Source organism: Sturnira hondurensis, unplaced genomic scaffold, assembly GCF_014824575.4.
Source record: "Sturnira hondurensis isolate 20B ecotype Veracruz unplaced genomic scaffold, ASM1482457v3 Scaffold0014584, whole genome shotgun sequence".
Taxonomy (NCBI): Eukaryota; Metazoa; Chordata; class Mammalia; order Chiroptera; family Phyllostomidae; genus Sturnira; species Sturnira hondurensis.
In genome coordinates this window covers 1,123,894-1,136,608 of record NW_028087215.1, presented here as the reverse complement: position 1 = coordinate 1,136,608, position 12,715 = coordinate 1,123,894, and the positions used below count along the sequence as shown (strand labels likewise).

Below are 12,715 nucleotides of genomic sequence, written 5' to 3'. Positions count from 1 at the left end.
ATAGCTCAGTGGATTGAGCACAGGACTGTGAAGCAAAGGGTCGCAGGTTCGGTTTCCAGTCAGGGTACATGCCTGGGGTGCAGGCCAGGTCCCCAGTAGGGGACACATGAGGGGCAACCACACATTGATGTTTCTCTCCTACTCTTTCTCCTCCCCTTCCCCTCTCTCTAAAAACAAATAAATAAAATATTAAAAAAAATAAATGTTAAGCCCTGGCTGGTGTAGCTCAGTGCATTGAGCGCGGGCCTGCGAACCAGATGATCGCGGTTCGATTCCCAGTCAGGGCACATGCCTGGGTTGCAGGCTGGTTCTTTGTAGGCTAACTACCAGCAGGGGATGCACAAAAGGCAACCATACATTGATGTTTCTCTCCCTCTCTCCTTCCCCTCTAAAGATAAATAAATAAATAAAATCTTTAAAAAAATTAATAAATGTTAAATGTGTGAACCAAATAATTGAGGTGCTCTTCCTTAAATAATTCACAGATTTAAAAGGGAAAAAAGACAGAGTTGTTAGAAATGTTTTATCATAAGGACAAATGTAAATGTATTTTATCCTATCACTTAAAGCCATAGAAACCTGTATTCTGGAAATAAGTATGTAGGTACAACCACAAAAATCAAGAATATGTTTTGTACCCTGACTAAAAGTGTAGAGTAAGCAAAGCCTCAGTCTGCAACAGCACTGACACTTTATTTTCTGGTTTAATGGTCACACTTCTGCTCCACAGAACATACCTATAAACATACTCTTTCAGAGGACTTGGAACACACTTTCCTGTTTATCTCTTACATTTTTATGGAAATGATATAACTGATTTGACATCAATGAGAATCTTTTACTTACTATACATACTTTAATATGTTAAATATTAAAATATTTTATCAAGAGATAGCACACAAACCTATTAACCCAGAATACAATAAAATTTCAGCTGAGTTTTTTAAACAAAAGTGAATTTTCCCACTTAAATATGTTGCATCATAAGACATAAATATTCAAGCATTCAGCAGCTAAAGCACTAGTATTTAAAACAAACTCTCCAACAAAATTTCAATTTCTCCTGTTACAGATTAATAATCATAATCAGAAAAATAGTATCTGTTTACACTAAAATTGGCCAGCTAATCATAACATTACCCAGAAGTTTGCCTAAATAATTTGAACATCAAACTAAAAAGTTTTGGCACAGCCAAGGAAAGACAATCAACAAAAATGGAGAGAACGGAATGGGAGAACATATTCTCCAACAATACATCTGATAAGGGGTTAATATTCAAAATCTATGAAGAACTTGTAAAACTTAACACCAAATAAACAAATAGTCCAATTAAAAAATTGGCAAAGGACCTGAGCAGACACCTCTCCAAAGAGGACACACAGATGGCCAATAGAAATACAAAAAGATGCTCAATGTCACTAATCATAAGACAAATGCAAATCAAAGCCACAATGAGGTATCACCTTGCATTTTTCAGAATGGCAATCATTAATAAATGAACAAACAAGGGCTGGAGAGTGTGTGGAGAAGAGGGAACCCTTTTGCACTGTTGGGGGGAATGCAGACGGGTGCAGTCTCTGTGGAAAGCAGTGTGGAGGTCCCTTAGAAAAATTAAAAGTAAATCTGCCTTTTGACCCAGCATACCCCATTTCTGGGAATATATCTGCTGAAACCCAAAACACTAGTTTGAAAGAACACAAGCACCTCTATGTTCACTGCAGCATTATTTACAATCGCCAAGGTATGGAAACAGCCCAAGTGTCCATCAGTAGATGAGTGGATAAAGCAACTATGGGACGTTTCCACAATGGAATGCTACTTGGCCATAAAAAAGAAGAAAATTTTACCCTTTGAGACAGCATTGGTGGACCTGGAGAGCATTATGCTAAGTGAAATAAGCCAGTCAGAGAAAGACAAATGCTATGTGATTTCACTCATAGGTGGAATCTAGTGAACAAACTGAACTAACGAGCAAAATAAAGGCAGGCTCATAGATAAAGAGCAGGCTGACAGCTTTAGGGGAGGGTTAAGGGGGTGGAGGGGTTGGGCACAAAGGAAGGAGGGCTCATGGACATGGACAACAGTGTGGTGATTGCAGGGTAGAGGGAGTATAAGCGGGTAAATGGTAATGGAAAAAGTACAATAAAAATGCTTTTAAAAATTTAAAAACATTGCTGAATTCACATCACTAAAGACAAGCCATTATTTGTGCTTAAAGTACCTTTTTTTCCAGCTAAATGATTTTAAAGGAAAGATTAGATTTGCTTTTCCTGCTTGAGACTTTCAAAAGCTACAGTCATTTACCAAATGCAGCTGCCGGCTGTGTGGCCCTTAGTTGTCCAACCTCTCTTTTTGCACATGGGTGCTTCTGCAGATGACTGTTCAAGCAAAACTAAAAGGAGTAGTATGTAACCAATGTTTTCCATATATCATGTAGTAAAATATGTCCTTTGTGTTACAGAGTTGGCCAGTACATTCCGAGGCTGCCAATGTTAATAATTTTACTCAAAAAGAAACACTCAGTTTCCGATTGCTGCGCTCCATCCTGGTCTACCTGCTCTACAGAACGTTTTACACAGTCCACAGTGCCTTCGGCAATTAAAATCCTTCCCACAGTATCCCTGACAGCGTTAGCTCCATTCATGGTTAGTTTTATCAAAACCATCAATGTGAAGGTTTTATCACAAATCAAACCATCTTATTCTGAGACAAGTAGATATAATAAATGGGTATTTACTCGAAAAGCTAAAAAACCTTTGTTTTCAGGAAAAAAAGTACATGCATGAGAATATAACTTTAAAAGAAACATAGCACAAAACTACAGTCTTGGTGCACGTGCTACACTGTACTCACCCGAGAACACAGGCCTGTTCCCAAAACAAACATTCTACACTCACCCTGGAATACTCTCTCATACAAAAATAAAGTATTATTAATACACGAGATGCATCTGGAAGTAAAATGTTAGTGGAGAATTTCACAAACTGCTTTCTCACTAACTTTCTAATGTTTTCATGAATAACAATTCTAACCACTTTAGTAGAAAGGTGGTTCATCAGTCTACGTTCTCAACAATCAATGTGAAAACAGACCAGTTCCAAACCTTTGAACAAATTATACATAATATTTACTTCTTTGACACTCCTGAGAAAGTAATATAAAATCCTCCAGAGCGGGGTTTTCCAGAGCGTGGTCCACAGGCCACTCGCATCACAATCATCCAGGCTCTTTGGTGAAACTGGAGTCCAGAGCCCCCACCAGACCAGCTAAAGGCGAACCTCTGGAAGCCCACCCGGACGTCTGTACTGTTAGCACGCACCCCAGGGGAGACGCCTGCCAGACGAAGTTTGAGAATCACAGATCTGGAACCTGAAAGGTCTGCACAAATGTCTCCGGAAGATTTTTTTCTTTTGTCTAAATGTATGAAGAACCATGAGCATTTTTTTCCCATTATAAAGTAAAATGAAAACCTATCCAAAACAACTTATTCACAAATGAAGTGGCAAGCTCTAGATTTTTGGTGACAGCACTCTACATGTTCTTAATTGTAGGAAATCAAGTTCTGAACCAGAAGTGAAACAGTCCACCAGAAGGAAACACTTATTTTAGCAGGAGAATCTCCTCCTACCGGCAGATGAGAGTACTCATGTAAGTCAATGTAAATTCTACTCAAACAAAATGTGGAAACACACTTCTTTGCCTAAAAAAATAAAGTGTCTTGATTATCAACCAAAAAGTGACTCTCCATATTAAGTTCAACTCAGTGCTTTTCATATATTACAATAATGTATCTTTGGAGGCCTCTTGTATTTCTTTAAATTTTCTTTTTGAGGGAAGAAAAGCAGCCTGTAGTGCATCACTTGGTTTATCAACCTCAAGAGTAGTGAATGGAGGGAAAAGCGGCAGAGATTGTCCAAGAGCAGTATATAAAACACGCATGCGCAGTGTGTTTACCTGTGTATGTATGTGTCTATAAATCTAGATTCAGCTTCAGAGAGCACCTGAGCCCGTGTTTTTTAACAAGAAGCACGAAGCACCGTAAATATCTATGGCAGGCCTCTTGTGTTTGCCTGTCCAGCACCTCTTTTCTCTTCCACCTCACTCTTCTTTCGGAGACCAGCCCCTCTGCAGTCCATGCGCTTGAATTACCATGTCATCTTTCAAAGGGTGACCCAGTCCAACACGACCTCATTGGAATCTGGTTCCTGGGAATTTGTATAAAGGTAATACGTGACAGTTGGAACCTGATCATTACAATCTCCCAGAAATAGGATTTTCGACAGAGTTCTTGGCTGTCCTGGTTCCTGTGCTCTTGAAGCTTGACTGTTTAGCTTTTCCTTCAATTTTTGTGAGTCACCTAAAATACTTCCAGTGTATTCAGTTTTTTCTCATGTTGGCCAACTATTTCTCTTGACAACTAACACACCCAACAATGTAAGATTGGGATATCCTGAGAACACACCTTGTTTTGATCCACTATTTATAGGACACCTTCTCAATGACCATTTAAACCACTACACAAATCCTACCACTTCATCCATGAAATCCTTTCCGATTAATGGAAGGTTAAGAGCCACACTCACATTCATCCTATTAGCCTAACATGAATTTTTTCCATAGGCGCTCAGTCTGTTTTCTATCTAAGGACTTGATGTCTCTTGCTGTTGTGAATGTCCAATACAGAGTTAAGAGCACTCCTGTCTCTTTTGACTTGCATGTAAACACTTTACCATCCATCTATATGGATATAAATGCCCTCACATTTATGCTGACTTTTTAGAGTCACATATGCCCCTATTCACATCAAGCATGTGATATTTATCTTAGAGCGTACACAAATAATAAACACAATATCCAATGCACAATATCATTCACCATGCATAATAATCATCCCAATTCAAAAAGTACATCTATGCATTGCAATAAACAAACATATGCACATTATAAAATATGCATAAGTCAGTCTATGAAGTGAAATATGGAAGTTCCCCTGTACAGACATTACCATTCACTCTCCAAATATCCTCTCTACTACTCCTATTGTGAATTTGGGGTGTTTGCTTTTAATCTGTGCCTCAGTATTGATTAATTTATAGTAAAGGTTCTGAAGACACTTAATAAGCAGATTACACAGAAAGATTAAAACAAGTTAGTGGCTAAATTCTCCCACAAATAATTCTTGGACAGAAAAATTCAGTTATTTTTATTTTAATTTTCTAAGATATATTTCTAGGCAACTGTAGAAAACAGAGTATGGTCATATTCAACATGAGGAAGATGAGTCAAATGGATTTAAATGATTTTCTGATCTGAGAACCAGAAGAGTTAAGGAAATATTTTACCTTTTAAGAGAGAAACTTTGATATATCATCTGGCTGACTCAACCATGAGCAAATATAACTTCATGATAACAATACTTATATAGATTCTATACTTAGTAGATTCTATAATAATTTCTTCTTAGTAGTACTATTTTGGCATAATTTTAATTAACAAGATCACTTCAAACAAAAAGGACTGTGTGATTTAATTATTTTTTCCATTTAAACTTGACCCTAAACTTTAAATTCTTTGAATTCTATAAACTTTCTACTCTTGTGTTTACTTTTTTTTGTTTGGTTACTTCTTTCTGTCTCTTCCTCTGGCTCCTATTCTTCTTGCTCCCTACATATAAGTATTGATTGAATATGTGGGGGGCAAAAGGTACTTGGGGAATCTCTATGCCTTCTGCTCAAATTTCAGTTCTCCCATCTGGACATCCTCAACTCTATCCACTGTCTCAGCTTCAGGTACTGCCTGTATGCCTATATCTTCCAAATTTCTTTACGTGGCCATGTATCTCTCCAGAGTTCCCACAACTCCTGGCTGTCTGTTAAACATCTCTATCTGCACATCCTATTGGCAGTTCACATGCAATGAGTCTTAGAGAGAATTTATCAAATGTTTTTCTTCTGTTCTGTTTTCCGTATTTCCTAGTCATCCCAAAACTTTCTTCCCTCTCTATCCATACCAGTTGCTGAGTTCCCAAACTTCCCTCCCTCCCTCTCTCTTTTCCTCTCTCTCTCTTAGCATCTTTCATTTTCATTGGTATAACAGTTATTTTTATAAACACTATGTTGTCAGACCTTACCCACCACCTACAGGCACAGATGGGTCTAATTTAAATGCCACCAACTCTTGTACCTGCTGATGGGTTTCCTAGGTCCATATAAGTTTCTAGGAAACTCCAAGGCATGTTCCCCATATATTCATGAACAAAGCTTCTCTCACTATAGTTTTTATTTAGATGCCCTCCTATGTCTCCATGAGGCTCAGACATAAATCTATTGAGAGCTAGAGAAATAGGAAAATACAAAGAGCGCTCACTTTGGCAGCACATGTACTAAACAATTAGAACGATACATAGATTAGCACAGTCCCAGTGCAAGGATGACATGCAAATTTGTGAAGCATTCTATATCTAAAAAGAAAAACACAAAGGACACCAATCACATGGTCAGAATTGCTCTGTCCTTCAATGCCCAAGACGGAGTCAAGCTCAGAATAGCTGAGTTCTTCCTTGGGGTAAGCTCTCTCCCAGGAAGCGCATCAGACTTTCATGAAGTAGGCTTCTCCTGAGTTTAACCAGTTTTTCTGCTGTGCTTCACACTTGTCTATACTTCTTCCCAGATTCAAACACGGTCGCTGTTCCTTATTTTACTGTAAACTCTCAAACTCCCATGTTTTTTTATATTTTTAAATTTTTTATTTGTTTACTTTTTTAGAGAGATGGAAAGGGAGGGAGAAAGAGAGGGAGAGAAACATCCATGTGTGGTTGCCTTCTATGTGGCCCCCATTGGGGATCTGGCCTGCAACCCAGGCATGTGTCCTGACTGGGAATCACACTGGCGACCCTTTGGTTCGCAGCCCGCGCTCAATGCACTGCGCTACACCAGACAGGGCTGAAACTCCCATGTTTAAATAATCTATATCCTCACCAAAACATCTAACAGTTTCTTACACACAATCAGCCCTTAATGGAAAAATAAAATAAAATAAAATAAAATAAACAAATAGTCAAAATTAATGACTACTTAACACTTCAAAATGAATCCAAACATTTATAATATTTATGAATGATAATGCTGACCCTAACTATTTAAGCCAAGCTATATACAGTGACCAATCTCTCTTCTGTATTTTTCCAATACTCACACTTCCTTAAAATCACAAGTGTCTTTTGAAATCATTTTCAAAACCAGCTTGGCACCTAGTCTCCAGGGTTGTCATTAGGAACAAACAAAGTGCACCTAGTGTCCAGGACTGTCATTAGGATTAAACAAAGTAAACATAAGGTACTTAGCAGAGTCTCGGGCCTGGAATCTGTACACAACCAAAGTTAGTGTATATCATTCTCGTGAAAGCCAGATTTTACTTATAATTGTTTCAAAACAAATTCCACAAGGAAACATCCTCACAAGTGACCATTTCTTAAATCATCATAAAATACCCCAAATACTGCACATTGCCTACAGTTTATGTTAAATTCTCTTTGTCACGAATCTCTTCTATGTAAATTGAAGTTATTCATAGCTTTTCATTACCCACCTCTATTACTACAATAAAGAGTAGTTACCAGAAAACTCAAACTATAGTAATCACATACAAATGCATGCTTTCAATAAGTAAACAAACTCTTTTCAACAAATGTCCAGGTCATCAACTACAGCATTACTCTACCTAGATCTCTGAAATAAGGTCAGACTATCCAGATTTCTACTTAAAATGGCCCTAAAACTTCCCACAAATACACAGAGCTCTAATGTCCCTTTCACCAAACAGGGAATGAAAACTCAAGAATTTTAAGTAAAAACATAGAGACTCTATAGAAACGACGCTTAAGTGAGATGGCAGGTTAAACTGCTGGAACCAATACAATAAAAGACCCCATGGGAAGGACATTTCACAATCAAAGAGGAAATGGAACATCCTTTCTCCTACACACAAATCCATAATTGGAAAAAAAGACCGAGAACCTTTCCTCCCACCATTGACCTTCTAAGTAGGTGTGCTGGGCCAAACTTCACCCTCAACAGTCACTACAGATTCTGATCTTTTTAACACCTGGTCCAGTTTGCAAAGTCACTACATAAAACCTACCCCAGTTAGTTTCCCTCCATTCAACTTAGATTTCATTTCCATGAAATTTTCTTCTCTCTCAGAAGAGACTGGTTATAACCCTCATGAGATGACAGAACTCTGGCATGCTGAGGACGCTTTCACAGAACACCAAAGGTTAGCTGAGACCCAGAGGCCAGAAACAGAAAGGGAACCAAAGTCACCTACAAAGTCTACGCCTCATATCAGGTACTGTGATGAACAAAGAGTGATCCTCTGACATTACACCATTCTCATCACTAACCTTAAAATAAATACAGAATGATTATACTTATCAAATTGAACATTTACATCTCCCCCACACAGGTTCTATGTTATTCCATCACTAAACATTGTGTTAACAGCTTCCTTGAAAACTGATATAGAAATAAATCATAACCAACAAAAAAAAACAGTCTTCATGTCTGACCATGTTAAAAGTATTAAAACATTTTTAAAAGGTTAAAACCATTATAAAAATTAAACATTAAGTTCAAAGTTAAAAAGAGAGAGAAAGAACTGTCTAAGGCTGAGTGAATACCAAAGTGAGCTAGTTTCCTAACACTAGACATTGTTTGAGAGAATTGTTCTTAGGTCTTAAAAATATAAAAATCTCAACCATAGCCCCACCAGATTAAAAAATCATATATTCTTACTTATTTTCATATGAGGTTGTTCTATGAATGAGAAAAGATAATGATACCTGAATTTAATAGCTTAATCTTTAATTTCATAGGAGTTTTAGGCATAACCCAATAATCTTTCACACAACAAAGAGTAAAAACTCAACTATTGTAAAAGTTTAAGAAGAAAATGAGAAAATGTAGGTAGAATGTACATTCAATTTATATCCGATGGGTGCATTTAAAGAAAAAAAACTTTCTATTCCCAATAAATGTAAAAGCAGTTTCTTTACAACTTGATGAAGGTAATACAGACACAGAGTAATATTACTTCTATTTCCCTGAAAAGTACAGTTTCTAGAGTTCTTCTTTGTTTATACAACTAACATTTACAAAACTGAGAACAATGTTGTCCTATATATTTTACAAGCATTTTGTTAAGTGTATAGTGAAAACAAACTAAACCAAGCAGTAAGATTGTACACAAATGCCTTTCAAACTCATATAAAACTTACTATCTAACTTGTGTAAGGTAATATCCTAAGAGAAGTCCACATATTAACTTTTAATTAGGTTTAAATATGAGGAATCTATGTTGAAAACTTTGTTTTTAAATAATTGCGTGACTCATCTCCATTGCCTGTTTAAAAAATTAGTGAAAATATCAATATGCAACCCACTCAAAAATGACTCATTTTGACATTGAATTACTTCCATGCATAATCTGAACAATAATCTCTTTTAACAAACAACCAGATTATAATGAGGTCATACTAAAAGACAAAAAGTGTATAAAAATGTGATCTATAAATGTCAAGAGTGAGTTGTCTATCAAGTATATAAGGAGAATCTAAAATTGTCAAACTAGCCCTATTGAGAAAAAAATAACTTGCCTTTGAAGATTTGAGGTATCTTGTTTTCCACTGTCTAGGAACTACAATGTATAACCTAATGTATTTCACTGTAAGCTTTAACTGCCCATATCTTTAGAGCAACCGTTATTTTCCAAGTGTTTCATCTTGTTCAGTTCTTATGTTTGCAAATATTGCTTTTAGCTTCCTTCACACGGCCTTCATTCTGATCTTTCCTTAAAGGACCTAGCTGTCACTGTCCCAACATGAGATTTCCTCAAGTCCTTTCAGGATGGAGAAGGAAGGGAAGGGAGGAGGGCAGGGAGAGTGAGGGCAGAAAGGCATGCAGGTACTTGGACTTGGACTTGTCAGAGACCTGCTGTACTGTGTGTGGAAACAAGATCAAGTGCATGCTGACAATGTTCTATGATTTTTAAAGTCGAGGTAATCACAATGCTGTATGAGTGATAAACTAAAAAACTGAGCATATCTAAAAAGAATAATTATCTCTATTGAATATTTATGATGTCCCAGGACCTGTACTGAGTGAGTGCTTACATGGATTATTTATTCATCACAATAACTTATGAAACAGGTTTTTTATTACTAAATTATCATTTATTATCATCATTTTAGCCCTGGCTGGTGTGGCTCAGTGGATTGAGTGCCGGCCTGCACACAAGCTAAGGGTTGCTGGTTCCATTCCCAGTTGGGGCACATGCCTGCGTTGTAAGCCACACCTCCAGTGGAGGGCATACAAGAGGCAACCACACATTGATCTTTCTCTCCCTTTCTTTCTCCCTCACTACTCCTTTAAAAATAAATAAATAAAATCTTTTAAAAAAATTGTATTATCACCATTTTAGTCATAAAAATGTGACTTAAAGTGGTTTTATACCTAGTATGTGATGAACCTAGGATTCCTACTGCTACCTCCAGAGCATGTGCTCTTAACCAGCATGTCTCTTCATTGTTATTAAAGAAAATGCATGTGTTAGTCTGATATATATTTTCTGAAGGACTTAACTGGCTTATGAGAACTTATGCTTCATGAGAAGTAGGCAGAGGGCATCCAGCTCAAATAAAATACTGAAATAGATTATAGTTTTATATTGCCAAACCAAGCACTTGAGTAAGCTGAGGAGAAGGGGAAAAATGAACTGGACAGAGTAGAAAGCTGCCCTAAGACCTCTCAGAAGTCTTATGGATTCAGAACCAGGTGCTATATATTTAAAAAAAAACATTGGACACAGGGCTGTGAATCTTGTGTTTCAGATCTTTTTCTGATAATCAAAAATGTGTGATGTGGATTTTATCACTCAACTTCTCTGGGCATTAGTTTCCTCATCCATAAAACAACGGGAATGATTGTACAACCGACCCTGTACCTCTGACTAATACCCTGGGAGGACACGGAGACCTTCACATTTCCCTGCTAGGTATGCTCACAGCATCTGCTCCATAATATTGAGAGTCAAAACAGAGCCATAGGACCCCACTCCTATTTAGTCAGAGTGGATGCTTCTCCTTAGAGAGATCCCACTTCACTGAAAAGGAATATTCCACACTAGACAAGCCCTCCATAACCACATGGCTCACTAAGGGACCCAGAAGAAGACAGTGACCAGATATTCTGCCCACTAAGAAGTGCTTCACCACCTGATATAACCTAGAAAAAAATCCTGTCCTCAAACTTCTCCTGAAATTCCACCAATTCTGAAAGGGGCACCTGAAGTTAAAAAATAAAGCCATCACTGCGGCAGCTCAGATAGCTCAGACCAGAAGCTAGTTACCATTCTACGTGGTAGGAAGAGTTCATTGCCTTGATAGGAATGACACATAAAGGAACTTACAAGAATAAATGTGCTCATTTTCTCTTGCCCTTGCCCTCACCCTCCAAAGAAAGAGAAATGGGCAAAGTCAAGATCAGCATTAAGTAAAACTGTGATAAACAAGAAATATGCAGGCTTCTTCTCCTCCCTGATGGTCTGCCTTCCCAGGCACTGCCTGATTCTCCATGCCTGTCCAGACGTGGGCTTCATGTGCACGGTCCACCTCAGTGGAGCTCAGAGTTCTCAGTGGAGAACTCTCCTTTCTCCCATCCCTCAGTGTCCTTCAAGGAGCAAGTCTGCTCAATTGCTAATGTGACTGGACCTAAGCTAAAAACTCAAAACTAGTGAATTACAGTCTCTGCACTTTTAATTGTGGAAATTCCAGGCAAAACTGATGATCAGCTAAAGTGGGATAGGCTGATCCCCCTTAAATCACCCCTACCTAGGTGTGCATAGCACATCAAATCCTTCTCTGAGAGTACCCTGAGGGCAGTGTGGGAGGGGCCCGTGAGGTATCACAGAAGAATTTAAGGGGCTGGAATTAGCCAGTACCAGTTTCCTAGAACTTCGCCCAAGCAGGGAGTTGCTGCCCTGCCCCATCTCTTCCCTGCAATGGTGCCCAGGTCACTGGCCAATTTGCTCCCCTCTTCCCTGGCCTCACTCAGCACATCGGCATCATCTGAACAACCATGGCCCCACGGTAACCCTGGCTGGCTTGACAAACACTGGCAGAGAGAGTCTAGGCTGTGCTATTTAAAGCCATAAGCAGCTACTGTGCGTGGAGATGAGCTGCTTTAGTGACAGAGGATAAAGCCAGACTGAAGATTTTCACTTGTCCTAATGAGATTCACTCACCTAATGAGATTCACGCACCCGAATCTGAGAGAAAACAGCTCAGTTCTGTTTATTAATTACTAGTATTCACCTATCTATCCCATCCAGCAAATTTTTCATAGTTATATTGCTTGGCTTCAAATCATTAGATTTGATTTTCAGCCTCAAAATATACTAATACATGTGTAAACATGTATATACACACACCTAAAAACTCACATGGACTATTTCATATAAACATACATACCATATTTTTGGACTATAAAACACATTGCCCCATTCAGGCAGCTGCCAGCTTCCCGCAGTGGTGACCCGGCTCCTGCCTCCTGTGACCCCACTCCATCACCACCCCCCACCACCACAGCAAGCCAGGTAAGCTACATTCGGACTACAAGATGCACCCCCTTTCCTCCCAAATGTAGGGGGAAAGGTGAGTCT

The 12,715-nt window shown here is 38.4% G+C and overlaps 1 protein-coding gene and 1 non-coding gene across 2 annotated transcripts in view; one reads left to right on the top strand and one right to left on the bottom strand.

Moving 5' to 3' along the window:
- ADAMTS3 (ADAM metallopeptidase with thrombospondin type 1 motif 3) overlaps positions 1-12,715 on the bottom strand; it is a 239,981-nt gene that overhangs the window by 184,606 nt on the left and 42,660 nt on the right. The gene's annotated exons all lie outside the window — the stretch shown is intronic.
- Positions 6,360-6,465, top strand: LOC118999127 (U6 spliceosomal RNA). The gene has a single exon (XR_005069042.1). It is a non-coding gene; the product is annotated as a U6 spliceosomal RNA (small nuclear RNA).